We start from the raw sequence: 19,219 nt of genomic DNA on the forward strand, positions 1-19,219 counted from the left end.
TAGGTAAGTAGGTTTAACTTATCTTATAAATATACACAAAATGCTCGTATGCATCATGCAATATTAAATATTGTACGTGTTTCCTCTTTGTAAGTTGTGGTTTCGTGTTTTATGTGTTTTCATTTCTTTGCCAAGTCGGAGCCCTACCGGTGTCTAGACCCTGCCACTCAGTTCAGTTGACCTTTAACCTTATAGCACGCATGACGTCAATGTTATGAAACAAAAGGCAGACTTTATTTTCCTCACCTCGTTATAGTGTACACTTGTCTACCTGGGAGAATTTACCTAAAGGTTACACGTCTGCAGTTTACGTCGTCCGCATTGAAAGTGTTTCTAACTACTTTGCCATTACTTAGTGCCGGTTCTAAGTAAGTGAAGGCCTTGGAATGGATTTTTGCCGAGTCCCCGAACCCTCTTTAGACTTCAGTATAATATTAATAAATGAATAGCATGTCTTAATTATGAAGAAAAAAAGTTCTCCTTTCAGGCGCAGATGATGTAAAGGCCATCTGTTTCTGTGGCCTTCGGTTAACGAGAGTGTCAAGTGGCCAGCACAACGACCAACCACATTTTCTTTTCCTCAACTGATGTCAGGTAACCATTAAATCTGGGTAGACCCTCAGTCGCCCAAGGATCCCAAAATTAAAAATTCAAGTCTTAACTAGGATTCAAATCCCAGACCCCTGCTAGGAAGTCAAGCGCTTTACCACTCAGCCACCGCGCCTCCAAATATGAAGAAAAAAATCGAGTACTTCTTTGTTACAAAGTTTGATTCTTTTTGAAATGCGGAAATGTTTAAGGCCAAGTCCCTGTGCGGCTGCACAGTTTTGTACTGTTGTAAGTCAGGCCCTGTCTCTATTCTTAGAGCCTGTTATTTTCCCCGTTGTAGTCTGCTATAGTGCAATGAATATCAATTCTTTAAGACAGCTAAAAGTATAACATATGTTATATTTCGTGAGTATTGTATACTATCGGAACTGAATCTAGTAACACATGCATATAGTTATGTTTTTGTGGGACATATGTAGTTGTATATCATCAATGCTACATAGTATATAGTGTTGTGGTTAGGTCATAACTAAAAAGAGTGTCAGATTAGGGTTTACTATGCAACATCTAATTAAACCATTACATAGCGTTTATTACAAAGAGAGCTATCTTATTGTAAGGCAAAATACAGTTTTATATACTAAATTATTTTACTATAACAATAAAGCATTGTCTTTTTTTTTTAGCAGTAAACACAGCACTTTTATATAGATAAGACCAAGTGTGGCTTATTTCCCTTTGACTTGTACAATTCAAACGTACATTCACCTCCAGCAGGGCGGCAGTGAAAGGCGGGAGTGAAAGGCGACAAACGGGGATCGAACGCAAGTTTACCGTGACGACAGTCCGGAATGCATACCACATGACCAGGCATCCATCTTAATCATAAAACATTGGGGTAACTTCAGACTAAGATGCGAAAGCAATGGGTAAAAACGTACGTCTATAATTGAATAATTTCGAATTCAATAGTTTCAACTGTTTTTAATTGTAAAATAAGGGCATACTACTTTGTGTGTGTGACACCTTTCAGCTCTTGGAATCAAATTTCAAAGCTCTTTCGTTTGTAAGGGCAAATTTGTAACTCAAAGTATTTTTAGGACTAAGTTGGCAAAATTGGTCTTTTAATATGGCGCTCTTTGCAATGTACTGTTTGTCTACTTAAGGAAGTAAGAATTAATTTCAATCTCTATCAAGCTTCCTATTTTACAAAGCTTATATCAACTCATTCTATCTGTATGTCTGTATGTCTGTCTGTCTGGTAAAAAGTGTGTGCACGTTATTTCTCCCACACCCATTCTCGGACCAAGTTGAAACTTCGCACAATTGTTCATTGGCATAGACAAGACAAGTGGAACAGTTTGTTTATTTTTTTAGGAAGATTAATGCACGTGGTGGCCTACTAGTTAATTATTCCAGTAGTTCGTGGAAGCCTATTCAGGCCTCGCGCAACACAGTTTGAGAAACACTGTTCTAGAACTCTAGATCTATAACGAGCAATATAAAAAAAAATTCTTGTAAAAAGATTCAACTGAATGGCGAATAGTGGTGTCCCTTTCCATGCTGACACAATGTGGGAGATCGTGACGATGTCCAGGGTGCTAAAATTTAAAACGTCATGGAAGGGGGATTCCAGCCGAAAAGCCATAGAGACATTGACATTGAAATTATCCTTGTCCTAGAAGTGTTTTTTTTTTCTTGATTTGCTTGACCTTCAAACTGTGGAAACTCGATCTTTATCAATGCTATATAAATATTTTGAAATGGAATGGAGAAGCCAAAGAAATGTCAAGAGATTGTAAGTAGGACAAACTTTTTTTTTGTTGTGGGAGGGAGGGCGAGGGGGTAGGGGAGAATAGTGATACTAGAATTCATGAGCAAAAAGTATATATGCGGGGGGGGGGGGGGGGTGAGCGTTATAAAACGAGTGGTTCTTATTCAAGTCAAGGGTCTAAAAAAAAAGGGAGGGGGAGGGGGAAATGCAGAGCAAGAGAAGGAGAGAGAGAAGTGGGGGGGGGAGAGAAAGATGGATGGAGAAAGACAGATGGCCTTACAAATGCAACTTGCCAGATGCTATTGTTCACAGACCAGATAAGTTAGTGGGATCATTAAAATACTGGTTTATTGGAAACGTTTTTTTAAAAAAAAAGGGGGGGGGTGTCCGGTCAGAATAAAAAAGGAACAAATCAACGAACGTTGCTGGTGTGTAGTGCTAGTATAAATATAGGAATCATTGAAACATGCAAAAAAAAATTTCATTGCTTAACATTAACAATGGGTATCAATATATATATATGGCTCCTTCTGTCTTGGAAGACAATAAATACACCATTTACGGCATCTAGATCTACTGTTAGCCTAAGTGATTTGTCGGTTCATTCATTCATTGACATTATCCTTGTCCTAGAAGTGTTGTGTTTTCTTGACCTTCAAACTGGAAACTCGACATTTACCAATGCTACCAGATGCATATAATGTAATGAGGGCGAATATCTCGCTGGTCTCTGTTTTAGCTGATAACCTAAAGCTATTAATAGCACACTGATTCTCTGAGTGTGGGGGTGGGTTAGATACCATCATGCCCTTGTCTCGTGCATCCTTGATTTGCCATCCAATACAGAGTAAGTAAGTGTCGTCTCTTGAACCAAAGAGAAACAAAAATATGTGCTGACAAATGAAATAAAATTCGCCTTTTAGATTATATGATATTTTGTATACTTATAAACTATATCAATTTTTTTTAATGATGATAATAAAAAAGAAGCTAAAACGACGGGCCATCTTGATCTATTGTCTTTTTTTTTTTCTATCTTGTATATCAGAACTGCTCGGTAAGTAGACTTCCCAGATTTGTAGCTCGTAACGTGATATTTGTCTAGGACTTTGGCCCCAATATGAAGGCGCTGTGATAATCCCCCCCCCTTTTTTTTTTTATGCCCCACCCCTCCTCCTTTCGTGATCAACACAACACGTGGTCTAGTTTAAAAGGGTCCAAAGACCAGCGGGGAGAGATGGGTCAATCTTAAAACTAGACTCGAAGACACCAAGGATGCTAGATGCGATCGAAAATGCGTCTGACATTAAGCCGTCTGACGATACACAATAACTGCTGATAATCTTTTTTTTTTTTTACGGATTATTGTTTGCTCAAAGGGGATAAAATTGTTCAAGAACTATGGATTATTTGGATTAGGACCATTAACACGTACAGGTGAGCTTTTTTTTTTTTTTTTTTTTTTTTTTTTAAAAATGCTTATCCCGTCAACTATAACAGCTAGATGTAGATGTAAAAGGAGATTGAAAAGAAGGGGGGGGGATAATAATTGTTTATTGATTTTTTTCTTAAGTGCTGGCCTAACGTAGGTCATATAAGATTTAGTAGGTCAGAGAACTTTAAGCCCTCCAAATCTGGTTTAGTAAAGTTTGAGTGTAGCTATATTTATGTTTGTGACTGTTCCTAACGATATCAAAACGAACATATGTATCCTGCTAACGTTAGCGAAATGTTACAAGAATAAATTTTTAAGAAACATAATAAATAAAAAAAACATAAATTTATAACATAAATTGACCTCACTTTCACCTAAACCTAACTCTGAAAACAGTTTAGGCACCACACATGATCTGTTGACCGTTTTTCTCCATTACTCTGTCTTTAACCTTGGGTAGAAATTTCCTTCAATAGCAGGCCCGTCCATTCTTTTACGTTGTCTTCTGCTTTCTCTGTCTACCTCTTTTTCTTTTTCCTGGTACTGTTCCCTGTAGGAAGGTCTTTGCGCCCCCTGAGGACCTCGACCATAAAGTTTTAGTTTGCGTTGTTTTTTTTTTGGGGGGGGGGACAGTGGGCAGCAAGTCATCGTGGAGCCCAGTTGTGATCCTTTTTTTTTTCGAATCTACTCATTTGTTATGTGTGCTTTGTATGTGGCACCTAGTATCTTTCTATGGCATTTCAATCCCGTTGCTAGGATCCTCCTCTCTAGCTCTGCAGTTAGTGACCACCTTTCGCAAGCATATAAGAATCTACGACCAGAGAGAGCATCATTCTGATTTTAGTGCCAAGGACTAGGCCTTTGTCTTTCTACATTGATTTTGAGCTTTTCAAGTACTGCTGTGGATTGTGCAATTCTAGCCAGTAGTTCAGGTTTAGTTCTTTCGTCTGAACAAATAGCTCCTAGGTATCTAAAGCTTATGAAACTTGCCAGATTGAAATCCATGTTAACGCCCTGTTGGCTATTGGTCATAATATGTGTTTTTATCAGCATCGATTTGCAATCCATACGCTGCGTAGTCTTGCCTATCTTGTCACTGCCAGACTATAAGACTATGTCATACGCTAACACAAGCTAATAATTTGAACCTCAAATGTAAAATCACGAAAAAAGCAATACCAATAAACTTTTATGACTGTTCCGGGTGCAAAGGGCGAAAGAGCACTTTTCATGACCTTGGGGAGGATAAAATATTGTTCGTTTACCCCCCCCCAATCTATATAAACAATCGAATCGAATGTAATATCGTTTTAATGGATAGAGGTGTCCTACTCTCTGAAACGTTCAAACATGGCTCCTCAGTCACTATTACAAAGCTTATATCAACTCACTCTGTCTGTCCGGAACAAATTTTGCACACGTTGTTTCTACCACTTGCTATTATCAGATTAACTTGAAACTATGCACAATTATTCATTGTCAATAACAAAGCATGAATCGATTTAAAAAAATGACCACTTAATTAATTAATTAATTGGTAGTAGTAATTAATCAATTTTATTTGTGAAAGGGAAATAAATCTTACAGTATTACATCAATCGGTTCAGGATTTTTCGATAGGGAGAGAACAAACTGTAATAACAAATGGCTCTAAATCTAAATCAACACCAATAATAGTAAACCCAGGTGTATTTCAAAGACATGTGCGGATTGGGTGTCAATATAGGCCCGGGCATTACTATGCCATTTGGCCTAAAACTTGATTGCATATGATATACATAAAACTGAATGCATGTATGCAAACGTGGGTTTCAGTAACGTGTTGTATTTCTATATGTAAATAGACTTTGAGACCATCTAAGGCCTCCTTCAGTCGCGAAGCGACTATGGATCATCTCATGGAAATGAGATGAATGCCTGGGCATTAGCTGTGGTCGGAACGATGTCGCCCACACATCAGTTCCCCCCCCCCTCTCCACGCAGCTGATGTATCCAAAGGAACGGCAGTGCCAATATAGTTTGGGGTCAGCGGCGTCGTAGGTTCTGCCAGGGTGTAGCACTGGGTGCTGCAAACTGCCTTAGGGTCGCCAGCTCCTGATTTTTCCTGAGGGTTTACTCCCGAAGCCTTTTTCTTTAATTCAGAGTTTTCCTTCTTCTAGGTGGGTAGCCAGCCATGGCTAACGAGACCCTCCTGCACGAAGCTTACTGGTTAAGGTTGCGCAAGGTTGCATTGCCGGAAGTGATAATGGATGTAAGCACTCTGCTACCTATAAAATGCTTCCTAATGGCATGCGTCTCAAATAGCCTCTGACAACCAGAACCAGTCCAACTCCTGGCCTTCACGTGTGGCTCAGATTTTGAGTCCGGCGGAACTGTTCTCACTAACAGGAGAAGGGGCAAAGGCGAGTAACTTAGAGGCTATAGGAAATCTCAATTAGTAAAAAAAAAATCAACAGTAAATTGAAAGTATTAATTAGTTTATTACATTCTTCTGATTAGTACTACCTGATATAACAGAAAGAATAAAGCATAACACATGATGGCTGAATAGTCGGGTGTTATGAACTCTGCAGTGTAGTCTCGATGGTCCCTGGTTCGAACTCTGCCCACCGCCCACTCTCCACCTCTGGCCGTCCTGTGGGATGTTTGGGCTATTTCAAAGCAGCAACCAAAACAAGTCAAACAGAACACACAATTTAACAAGGAAGTGCAAATATCCAATGGCTAATAGTACACAGCCAAGTCTGCAGATATATTTTATAAACAGTAAGGCGAGGCCAATTTACGTCTGCTGGACGTACTGACATTTAAAGTGGCCCACTCGGCAGCCTCACCGGCCCATTTAGGTAACGGCCCACCAGGCATTTCCCAGTTGCCCATATAGCCAGTCCGCACCTGCTCAAGGAAGTCTTAGGTCCACTAGTTACTATTTCTAATTTACATAAATGATTTACCAAATTGCATGAGAAACAAAAGTCAGATTATTTGCAGACCATTGCATAATATAAAGAACAATTTAAAAAAACAAGATACTGAAATTTTACAAAGAGAATTACATGAATTACAGAAATGGGAATCAAATTGGAGCATGTCTTTCCACCCAGCAAAAATGTAAGTTATTAAGAGTAACAAAAAAAAACTAAAACAAATAAAAACCACTTATCTCCTTTGTGGTAAACCAGTTAATACAGACTCCAAATACCCAGGTAAAGTTATATAGCAAATGAAAAATTATCATGGAATTCATATATTGATGAAATTATTAAAAAAATCAACCCAAAAATATCTCAACAAATGAAATAAGAACATAAAACTAAAATGTTATATAACCTTGGTTAGTCCAATAATAGAATATCCATCCTCTGTTTGGGACACCTCATCTCCAGAAAACATAAAGAAACTGAAACAGGATAGAAGACTTAAAAGTAAACTAGCAATTATACATAAAACACTGAACCATAATCTTCAAATACAAAAACAAAATTTAATAAAATACTCAGAAAGACACAAATAAAAAGGCACATTCTTCATTCCATATGCTAGGACAAATTTGTACAAAAGCTCCTTCTTCTCCAGTGCTATTAGAGCATGGAATGGGTTGCCTGAGCCAGAATTTGACTCATTGTTCAACATGCAAGTTTACATTCACCTAGGAACACGAGTAGGACGTAATCATCTTCTTTTTTGAAGTAACGTCTGTATTTTATAAGATAAGTTATTACACAGTCTTGTAATATGAACTCTAATAAAGAAAGGTAACTTTAAAATTGTCAGCTTTTCCTGTTATACAAAAAATTTAACTTTGGAGGGGAAAAATAAGAAAGAAATAGTAATTAATTAAAATAAGTAAATGGTATGGTGGCTGAGTGACAAATCGTTTGGCTTATGAATCAGATATCCCGGGTTCTAATCATGGTGAAGACTGGGATTTTTAATTACGGGATCTGTAGGGCACATCTGAGTCCACCCAGCTCTAATATTAGTTGGGGAAAAGTAAAGCCGTTTTGACTTTGTGCTAATCACATGACACCCTCGTTAACCGTGGGTCACAGAAACAGATGACTTTTATATCATCTGCCCTTTAGATCTCAAGGTCTAAAAAATACTGTTATATGGAACAAGAAATGTTTATTTTTCTTTGTGTCTTTCTGAGTATTTTATTAGGTTTCGCTTTTGTATTTGAAGATTATGGTTCAGTGCTTTATGTATTATTGCTACTTTACTTTTCAGTCTTCTGCCCTAAAGGGTCTTTAAATTTAGTGATTTTACTAATTTGTGTTTCTTTAATGAAATGTGAATATTCGTTTGTTTTAAATCTCACGCTCTTTTTTTTTTTTCGCGTCTATTTTAGTTTTTTTTTTTTTGTTTCTTTGTTAAGGGACCCCAAACAGCAGGATGCATATATTCTAAAATTGGTCAAGAGTGTCTAGAAATTTAGCGTTTGTACGTCTTCTAAAAAAAAATGCGACTTTCTTTTAACGGCACAGTGGGCCCCTACTAGTCATAGTGAGCCCAGACACAGATAGTTTCTTCGCGCCATGGTTCCCCCCTTCGCCACCACCCCCCAGTGGTTTAATAATGTAATATAATAATGTGACGAAGAAAACGACATAAGGTGACATATATGAACGTCTGAAACTAACAAGCTTCCTGAAATTCAATCAACGAACTCCTGAAACTAACAAGCTTCCTGAAATTCAATCAAGAAACGGCTAAAACTAATAAGCTTCCTGAAATTAAACCAAAAAACGCCTGAAACTAACAAGCTTCCTTAAAATAAATCAAGGAACGCCTGAAACTAACAAGCTTCCTGAAATTCAACCAAGGAACGCCTGAAACTAACAAGCTTCCTGAAATTCAGTCAACGAACGCCTGAAACTAACATACTTACTGAAATTAAATCAAGAAACGCCTGAAACTAATAAGCTTCCTGAAATTAAACCAAGGAACGCCTGAAACTAACAAGCTTCCTTAAAAATAAATCAAGGAACGCCTGAAACTAACAAGCTTCCTGAAATTCAACCAAGGAACGCCTGAAACTAACAAGCTTCCTGAAATTCAATCAACAAACGCCTGAAACTAAAAAAAAAACTTACTGAAATTCAATCAAGAAACGCCTGAAACTAATAAGCTTCCTGAAATTAAACCAAGGAACGCCTGAAACTAACAAGCTTTCTTAAAATAAATCAAGGAACGCCTGAAACTAACAAGCTTCCTTAAAATAAATCAAGGAACGCCTGAAACTAACAAGCTTCCTGAAATTCAATCAAGGAACACCTGAAACTAACAAGCTTCCTGAAATTCAATCAACGAACTCCTTAAACTAACAAGCTTCCTGAACTTCAATCAATGAACGCCTGAAACTAACAAGCTTCCTGAAATTCAACCAAGGAACGCCTGAAACTAACAAGCTTCCTGAAATTCAATCAACGAACGCCTGAAACTAACAAACTTACTGAAATTCAATCAAGAAACGCCTGAAACTAATAAGCTTCCTGAAAATAAATCAAGGAACGCCTGAAACTAACAAGCTTCCTTAAAATAAATCAAGGAACGCCTGAAACTAACAAGCTTCCTTAAAATAAATCAAGGAACGCCTGAAACTAACAAGCTTCCTTAAAATAAATCAAGGAACGCCTGAAACTAACAAGCTTCCTGAAATTCAATCAAGGAACACCTGAAACTAACAAGCTTCCTGAAATTCAATCAACGAACTCCTTAAACTAACAAGCTTCCTGAAATTCAACCAAGGAACGCCTGAAACTAACAAGCTTCCTGAAATTCAATCAACGAACGCCTGAAACTAACAAACTTACTGAAATTCAATCAAGAAACGCCTGAAACTAATAAGCTTCCTGAAATTAAACCAAGGAACGCCTGAAACTAACAAGCTTCCTTAAAATAAATCAACGAACTCCTTAAACTAACAAGCTTCCTGAACTTCAATCAATGAACGCCTGAAACTAACAAGCTTCCTGAAATTCAATCAACGAACGCCTGAAACTAACAAACTTACTGAAATTCAATCAAGAAACGCCTGAAACTAATAAGCTTCCTGAAATTAAACCAAGGAACGCCTGAAACTAACAAGCTTCCTTAAAATAAATCAAGGAACGCCTGAAACTAACAAGCTTCCTGAAATTCAACCAAGGAACGCCTGAAACTAACAAGCTTCCTGAAATTCAATCAACGAACGCCTGAAACTTACAAACTTACTGAAATTCAATTAAGAAACGCCTGAAACTAATAAGCTTCCTTAAAATAAATCAAGGAACGCCTGAAACTAACAAGCTTCCTTAAAATAAATCAAGGAACGCCTGAAACTAACAAGCTTCCTGAAATTCAATCAAGGAACACCTGAAACTAACAAGCTTCCTGAAATTCAATCAACGAACTCCTTAAACTAACAAGCTTCCTGAAATTCAATCAACGAACTCCTTAAACTAACAAGCTTCCTGAAATTCAACCAAGGAACGCCTGAAACTGACAAGCTTCCTGAAATTTAATCAACGAACGCCTGAAACTATCAAGCTTCCTGAAATTAAACCAAAAAACGCCTGAAACTAACAAGCTTTCTTAAAATAAATCAATGAACGCCTGAAACTAACAAGCTTCCTGAAATTCAATCAAGGAACACCTGAAACTAACAAGCTTCCTGAAATTCAATCAACGAACTCCTTAAACTAACAAGCTTCCTGAAATTCAACCAAGGAACACCTGAAACCGACAAGCTTCCTGAAATTTAATCAACAAACGTCTGAAACTAACAAACTTCTTGAAATTCAACTAAGGAACGCCTGAAACTAACAAGCTTTCTTAAAATAAATCAATGAACGCCTGAAACTAACAAGCTTTCTTAAAATAAATCAATGAACGCCTGAAACTAACAAGCTTCCTGAAATTTCAATCGGAAGTGGGAGTCTTTACGCTTTTAATCAGCGATGGAGATCAGAAAGTTACATCTGAGCTTTACATACTAGCCTGCAACAAGCTGTCAGACTTTATTTTATGTATGAAATGTCAATCCTCTTTCACTGTCTGCAACACTCAAGATCACGTGTTCTCTTCTGTCGCTATCAACGCTTACCACTACAACATCATTACGCCATGTTTAGTTTTACTCAAAAAAAATATTTTAAATGGTTGTTTAAAAAAACAGTGTAAAACGTTCGTGTGGGCAATTTCCATAAATGGTGGCATATCGATGAATCGATGAATCTTTTTTGGTGTATCTGGTTTATTGATTACCTATAGGCTACATTTTTTTATGCATACAATAAAATACATTCCGCTAGTAGTATCAAAGTAAATATATTATTTCGTTAGCAGATGTGATCCTTCAATATTGTGCCTTAAACATTTTGTCTATTTCAAATCTTTTTATTATCTTTGTTTCACTTCCAGTTCCATTTTATTGCCCCCCCCCCTCATGTATCCCTATCACTTAAAAATTAAACTCGATCTGAAAGTTCAAAAAAGTAAACAAAGAGCAGATCACTCTGATTGACTGAATTTTGAAAACTCCCCATGATGTTTAACAAAAACATTCTTCCAGCGTCTTCATTCTTCACTCCTTGTGACTAAATAAACTGAATAAAAAAGTTGAATAAACTGTATTAAATTATTAAATTAATAAACTATTAAATGTCTTATTTTGTTGTTGTTGCTGTTGATATTTTGATTAAAAAACTTTAACACCGTTGGTTGTCTAAGGTTAAACATAAATTTCTCCACCATTCCCTACGGCCAAAAAAAAAAAAAAAAACTGGAAAGAAAAAAAAAAAAAAAAAACACGAAAAACCCAGCCACATCAGACGATTACATAACAGTAAAGCAACATATGTTTGGTTTATATGAACTCACTCTTGTCTGTTTGGTACATGTTTTTTAAAGCCGTTATTTCTTCCACTTTCCATACTCGGATCTAGTTAAAACTGTATACATTGTTTCTAGGTAAACATGAATCCATCAACAACACAAAAACAATTTATTTTAATAAATATTTGGTTTTTAATTATGTTTTTATATCTAAAAGGGAAATCAATCTTACAGTAGTGAGTTATATACACCGCTCTAAATGGGGAGTTCTTCTCATTATGGGGGCATTATTTGTTGTTGTTGTTGTTGTTGTTGTTTTTAGTATTTCTTAAATATTGTGCTTGTTATTATTTTATTTACCCCTCCTTTCACCCCCCACCTCCCTTGTTACCAGCGTTCCTACTTCAGACACGGCCAAATTGCGATTCTGTTGTGTTTGTATGATGGGGCCATTAGAAACCATAAACATGTAACTTACAGGAACACCCCCGCCCCCCTTTTCCGGAGGGGAGAGAGCAGTGGGTTTAAAAAAAAGGGGGGGGGGAGAGAGTTAAGCAGTGGGAGGAGTTTATGTGTACAGTAAGAGAAAACGAAAATAAAAGGCGGGAGGAGGGGAGAGAGCGTACGTTGTATACTCCAACAATGCGGTTTGTAGGTCAGCTGCCGTCTCGCGAACATGTGTTGTAGGCGGAGGACGAGGGATTAGAATTTAACTTCCCCCCTCCCCCCCCTCTTTATTTTTTTCTCCCCCTCCCCCTCACGTGTCTGTAACAGCGGCCTCAAAATAGAAATTAATAAGTCTTTGGATCTGTGTCCGAGATTGTTTGCTTATTGTGTTTCAATCATAAGTTTTTGTGTTTTGGATTATTTTTTTTTTGTACACCTTTTAGTAGTAGAACAGGAACACGATTTGAAAGTGATAGTGATTGTTTTTTTTTTTAGTATCGTTTCTATCGTGCCTTAGTAGGACATGTAACAATCATGTTTCAACTGTTTGCATGTGATTAACATGCACTACATGGATAGCGTGGCCTCTACAAAAGTATGCAACTCTTAGAATGAAAAGGGCATTCATTTATCACGTATCAGTCTTCGCGTTTCTATTCCGCATTGCAAAACATGAGATTGAGTTGAGGTGACCCAGTTTCTAATGGGCTGGATCTATTCTATTTACATCGACCCACCACACTACTTGCTTCAATGCATTGAGCGAGGAGGCGGGTAGGTCGGAAGAAAAAAAACAACACAACAAATCTACATATAATATATTTAGATCTAGAGGTCTGACTGCAGCATGAATGAATTCATGAGGAGATAACGGTGTCAGATATTCAACATCACAAGACCTGGAGGACTACACACTAGGAGAACTAGAGAGAGAGAGAGAGTAGAAAAGGATTTCACCGTACGTACAAATGTGAGTAAATGTGTTATAAGTCTAGTTTTTTTTTATTTTACTTGCCCTGGGTTTTGTTTTTTTCATAAATTGCTTTTTTTTTAATAAACTATTTCTGCCAAGCTTGCAAATTATGTGGGTTTAGACTCATGTTTACAATTAGAAAGATCTACGTACAAAAAGGATAATTATGAATTATGGGAAAGTCGCAGCTGTTTGTTATTGTGCTGTCGGGATTAACAAATAACGACTGTGTGTGTGTGTGTATCTCTGTAAATGCGTGTGCGTGTTACGTGTGTGTGTAGTAGCACTGGTAGAATACGTGGCTTTGCTTTTTATTTTGTTTTGTTTTGTTCTGTATCTCCACTAGCGCCATACATTTGAAACGAGGCTAAATTTAACTAGCACGTGATAGCCGCGTGCTAGAAGTGATACGAAGAACTAGGGAAAGAATGAACCGTGTGATAACAGAGACAAGGACCAGGTCTATATTCATACACTATTTACAACTTAACTTGGGCAACTCTTCGACGTGATTTAGGACAGTGGCAAAAAACGCAGGCGCAGTGCACGCGAGTGCCCTTGCAGTGTACGTCTATTGCAGAAGAGAGGGGCTAAGGAGACACCTCTCGTGAAAAATTGCGGTTCCGAATCGATTGAAAATTTTTTTTTTCTAAGCTTGACTTATTACTGTTTAGCGCCCCCCGTTTTTTTTTTTTTTTACCAAGTAAAGCAGGGGTTCTCAACCTGTGGATCGCGACCTCCTTGGGGGTCGATTGACTATTTGCCAGGGTCGCTTAAGACCATCGAAAATTTGGAATGTTATTGTTTATTCTTTTGCTGAATGGGGGATTGTAAAAAGGGGTCGCCGAGCATAAAAGGTTGAGAACCGCTGAAGTAGAGCATAGGTTCGCAAACATACATCTCCACTGGACTGGGTTCTGAGATGAGAGCTTTCTTCGACTGCTCCAGTGTCATTCCAATAGCCCCTGTTTCGCTGATGACCAGCCTCTTCCATGTTTCCTCTTTCAATCAAATGTCTGCCTTGCATCATTGTTAGTTGGTATTGGTTATACACTTAGTCAATAACAATAATTACATTAATATATCATTTTTAACAACCTTAATGTAAGCTCAAGTCAATTAAAAAAACAGGACAGAAGTCAAAAAGGCTATAGCTGTAGGGCAGATGATGTTTAGGTCATCTGTTTCTTTGATCAACTGTTAACGAGCAGGGTGCCATGTGGCCAGCACAATTACCAACCGCCTTTACTTTCCCCCAACTAAAATCAGGTACCCATTAGAGTTGGGTGGACGCCCTATAATCCCGAAATTGAAAATCCCAGTCTTCACCGAGATTAGAATTCAAGATCAAAGGTTCGAAACCCAAAAGCTTAAATCCACCGCTCCCCCAAAAGACAAGAGTAATCTAAATTTTATTGAAGTATTCAGTGATTGCCTGCGGGTGTCGATAGGAGTCATCTTGTAGGATCGTATTCGGTCATTTGTAGATTTTTTCATCCACGCATTATTTCTGAGTCAATATAAAAATTATTTTTTTAAAAAATATTTCTCCCTTTCCATTTTTTTCAATTCCATCGCCCCCTCCCCCCCCCCCTCAAAAAAAAAAAAAAAACCTGATTATATTTATAAAGTATTATTTGCTTCTAGAGCTGACTAGACTTAAATTAGAATGTTGTAACAATAATGTTTGTGTAGAAGTCACTTTGACTAGATAGTATCAGTAAGTACAGTAATAAGAATCACGGAATGCTGATATACTTTTGTTTTCTGGAAGTAATAGAATCTATTTCTTAAGAATGGGGAGGAGAGATAATGGTGTCAGTTGTTGGCATTAAACAAAATCTACCTACAAAAAGAATAGAAGCTACTTATTTCAGAGCAGGCAACTAGTTAAATTCACGAGCCCACCTACAAATGTTATGAATTAATTACATACAAATGACGTTCTCTCTGTAAGTTTTTTTAGATTCAGTCGTCTAGAAAATAAATAGAGAGGGGAAGATAGGAAGAACTTCATTTACTAGGGAGTTAGTATGTTCTCTGTAGGTCAAGGACGCAGAAATAGGGATGTCTTGATCACGTGATGTAGACACATTGAAAAAAAAAGTTCTTGCGGGAATCTCTTCTTACTGCGATATTTATAGGACAGCTTATCTTATTGTTTAAGTATTGTTTAAAATTATTGCTAAATTATTGTTAAATAAACTTTTCAATCAAAATGAGGCTGTTTTATTGTGTGATAATTGTGTATATTCAAACTCTTTGAGACTTCTTCTTAGAGGATTAAATTATTTTATTTCGTAAAGAGGACTTCTGCTCTAATCTAAACGAAGCTCCCTGGCGTACACTATGATCTAACTTAACCTGCTACAAATACGAAGATTTATTTACCACAGAAATGCCTAATAGCATTTAGTATAAACTAATACTAACAATAAAATAAAGCTATTATCACTACATGCCTTACATGTTCACGACCATTAACACATTTTGTCCAGGAATTTAAATTTCTTGCTTTAAAGAAAATATTGAAAAGCATGTATGTTAATCTTGTTGAATTTTTGAAAGAAACTATTGCTTGATTATCTACATGTGTATGTTATATAAAAAAAAAAGAGAAAAATACAAGAGGAATTCATGTTTGAGAACCTTTTGACATCAGTTACATTCAATATTTGCCCCCACACCTCTTTTAAAACAACAACTGTATTTGTTTATACCTAGCACTGGCTAGCAGAAAACACATGTACAACAATATAGAAATGATCTTTTAATAAGGATTGATTTTACTATACAAATGCTAATGATTTTTTTAACAACCAGTAAAGCAAAGTTTCATTAAGATTAGTCAAACAGTGCTGACTTCTTTAAATAACATAAATATATATACATGCATATAAACGCAGCAACAAATTATCACGTAGGGGCCGCGGTGGATGAGAGGTTAAGCGCTTGGCTTCCGAAACTGGGGTCATGGGTTCGAATCTCAGTAAGGACTGGTATTTTGAATCTCGAGATTCTTAGGGCCCCCAACTGTAATGGTTGGTTGTGGAAAGTAAAGGCGGTTGGTCATTCTGCTGGCCACATGACACCCTGCTCGTTAACTGTTAATACCTCTGTTGTGTTTCCTTTCAATAATAATGATAATGCAAAATACATATACAAATATGTAATAGAATAAAAAAGGTATGGACATTTATGTTTCGTAACTCTTGACTATCGTGCTGCTTCATTTCAACAGTAATCAAGTTGAATAGTACGAAGACGATCGATGTTTTGTAGTTTTCCCGGGTCTTTGTTTACGTACATTGATATTTTGTTCATCTGCAAGCATTAAATTACTCAAGAAACATTTGTGTACATCTATCAGTACACGACAATGAAACATACAGAGCGTAGGTTGGGTTATTCTTAACACGGATTGAGTTGTTACCACTTTAATTTTTTTTTTTCTCTTATACGGTACCCTTTGTGAGTTGAATTCTTGTTGCTTAAACATCTATTCTTATACCTATTCACCACAACGGCAGATATATAATGAGAATGTTTTTAATATATGTTTTAACTATTAAAACATCATAGCTACTCTTTATTATATAACAAAACAACAACAGAACCATACAAAAAATCCCGAGGAAAGCCTGGTATTAACAAAAAACATAGCTAGTTAATTATAAAGAGTGATAATTGCAACAGCCAACAGAAGCCTGTGTATTTTTTTTCTTGACGCTGATATATTGTGTGACCCCTGTTGGTGCAGTGATTAGGCAAAGTTAAGTTAAAGTACCCCTTGCAGACCTTGCGATCTATGGGAGCTAATGACGCAAAGGTCATCTGACTCTATGGCCGACGGCTAACAAGGGAGTTGTGTGGGCAAAACAACTGGCAGCTGACTTAATTTTCCCCAACGGATGTCAGGCACCCATTTGAGCTGGTAGGACTCAGGGGCGCTCTTAACACTCCGAAGTCTGAAATCCCTTCACCAGGATTCAAACCCAAGAGTCCTCGGTTCTGAAGCCAAGATCACCTTCACCTACACCCATTCATTAGTTGGTCGAGGCACCACATAAGATCTGTCAACCATCTTTCTCCATTCCTCTCTGTCCTTTGACTCGATAGTATTTCGTTCAATGATAGGCCTGTCTATTCGTTGTTGCTATCTTTCCCATTGCTTATTGCTTCCTCTTCCTCTTCTTATTCTTCCTGGTACTTCCCTGAAGGAAGGTCCTTGTAAGCCCCGAGGACAATGGAAAGTGGCCATAGAGTTTTAATTTACGTTTTTTTATGACAGTGGTCAGTAGGCTATCGTGGGTCCAATTGCTGTATTAATCCTATTTCTAATTACTTCATTCGTGATGCGAATTTTTGTAAGCGACACCTTGAATCTTTCTGTAGCATCTTAGTTCCAGCGTTCAAGATCTGCATCCAGCGTTCAAGATCTGCATCCAGCGTTCATGATTCGCATGCATATAAGAATATGGCCATGACCAGGGAGCGCATCAGTCTTATTTTAGTTTCAAGGGCTATGCCTTTATCTGTCCAGAATCCAGATTTTTTTTTTGAGTGTTGCAAGACTCTGCAATTCTGGACAGTTCTGGTTTGGTTCCTTCATCTGAGAAAATAGCTCCAAGACATTTAAAACTACTGACGCCTGTCAGCTTTTCGCCACCAGTGCTGATATGCTTCAGATGTGAAGTCAAAATATAAATGAATTGCAATAATAAATCCACAGTGAAAGTTGTGAAATACCCTCAATGCACAGCTGACTGACCCCAAAAAATTCAGCCTCTCTTCTATCTATTTGAATTTGTTTTATAATAATTATAGCTTTTATATAGCGCTACTTTCATGCTTATAGCATGCTCAGAGCGCTGTGGTCCAATCTCATTTGTGGACCAGTGGGGGGAGAGGTATCTGAGAGAAGGGTTTCCGTGCTGCCTTTAGGCGCTCAGCAAACACAACTCTGCTAGAGTCGAGTGTTGAACCTCGAGCCCCCTTCGTAGGTAGCCAAGACTAGCCAAGTTCAAGCATACTTAGCCACTCTTCCCAGAAAATCAAGTCAAACTTAAGTTTTTAATTACTTTTCTCTGAAGTATAGAGATTTCCTCGAAAATTCTTATGTTATCATGTCTTTGAAGAGTTTCCGTAGTCATTGATAACGGAGATAATGTAACGTGAGAGCCGGATTAGGACGGTGCATTACATTATAGGCTCTCACCCTCTTATGGGGCCTTCACATTTATTTTTATTTTTACAAACTATTCATATTAAATATAAGAAAATAAAAGGTAATGATATTACATGTACAGTTTCCCTTTTTTATTCACAAATATGACATGCTTTTAATAATTTAGATTTATAGAAATTTATTAGGTGCATTTATATTGAAGTTTGAAAAATTCTAACATGGGCCACCAATTGCGGCCCTTATCTTGACAAAATAATTATCTCCTATGCTCAAACTGATATTTTGCACAATTATTTCTTTGACCTGACAACACAAGAATCAATTTAAAAAATTAACCAAATAGTTAATTAACTATTTGTAATAAATTATTTTGTTAGGTATCTCAAACAATAGAAAGAAATAGTACTTGACTGAAATGGTAGTAAAAGCTGATCGAGTCCCCTTAATATTAGCTTGTCTGAGTGAACACAAACAGGAAATAGAAACAATAGATAGCTATACAATCTTCCATGTTCATAGACTCTTCGCTAGCAGAGTGGTTACCACAAAAGTTTGAGAAGACTGACTTTTATTACATGACTGATCCAAACTAATTGATTTACTTAATATAAGCTTTTTTTTAAAGTATTGCTTGTATTTTGCTTGTTATATAAATAATTCCGCATAGTTAGATTAATTCACTTTGGTTCTTTGTAGATCACTTTTAATCAGCTCGATACATGTATCAAAAGATGCTATCTGTGCTTCCTTTGCCTGTCCTGAGACGAAACTGGGGCCAAGTTTTCTTATGCTTTGTTCTTGTTCTTTAGAATCTTGGCAAAGATTTTACTTCAGTTGCAAAGTAAAGATTGTTTCTAGATTGTGTTTCTTTTCCCACAACAGTATCACTGATTGAAGGTATTGCTTCTTTACCATGAACTGTTTTTACTGTTTCATATTCTATTATTAAAGCCTCTAATTACAAAGCTTATATCAACTCTCTGACTGTCTGCAGACGTTATTTCTCCCACTTCCCATTCTCGGATCAAGTGGAAA

General features: G+C 37.1%; 1 protein-coding gene across 3 annotated transcripts in view; it reads left to right on the plus strand.

Moving 5' to 3' along the window:
* Positions 1-3,524: 3,524 nt before the first annotated feature.
* The window catches only part of LOC106054108 (uncharacterized), a 38,915-nt gene continuing 23,220 nt past the window's right edge, over positions 3,525-19,219 (plus strand). Inside the window, exons 1-2 of one of the 3 annotated variants that reach the window (XM_013209840.2) lie at positions 3,525-3,760; positions 12,850-12,993. The gene's annotated coding sequence lies outside the window, so the exon portion shown is untranslated. Of the gene's footprint in view, positions 3,761-12,327; positions 12,994-19,219 lie in introns of those variants that run through there. The other 2 variants (XM_013209841.2, XM_056026551.1) reach the window with 2 other exon arrangements.

The sequence above is a fragment of the Biomphalaria glabrata genome, chromosome 4, assembly GCF_947242115.1.
Source record: "Biomphalaria glabrata chromosome 4, xgBioGlab47.1, whole genome shotgun sequence".
Lineage (NCBI taxonomy): Eukaryota > Metazoa > Mollusca > Gastropoda > Planorbidae > Biomphalaria > Biomphalaria glabrata.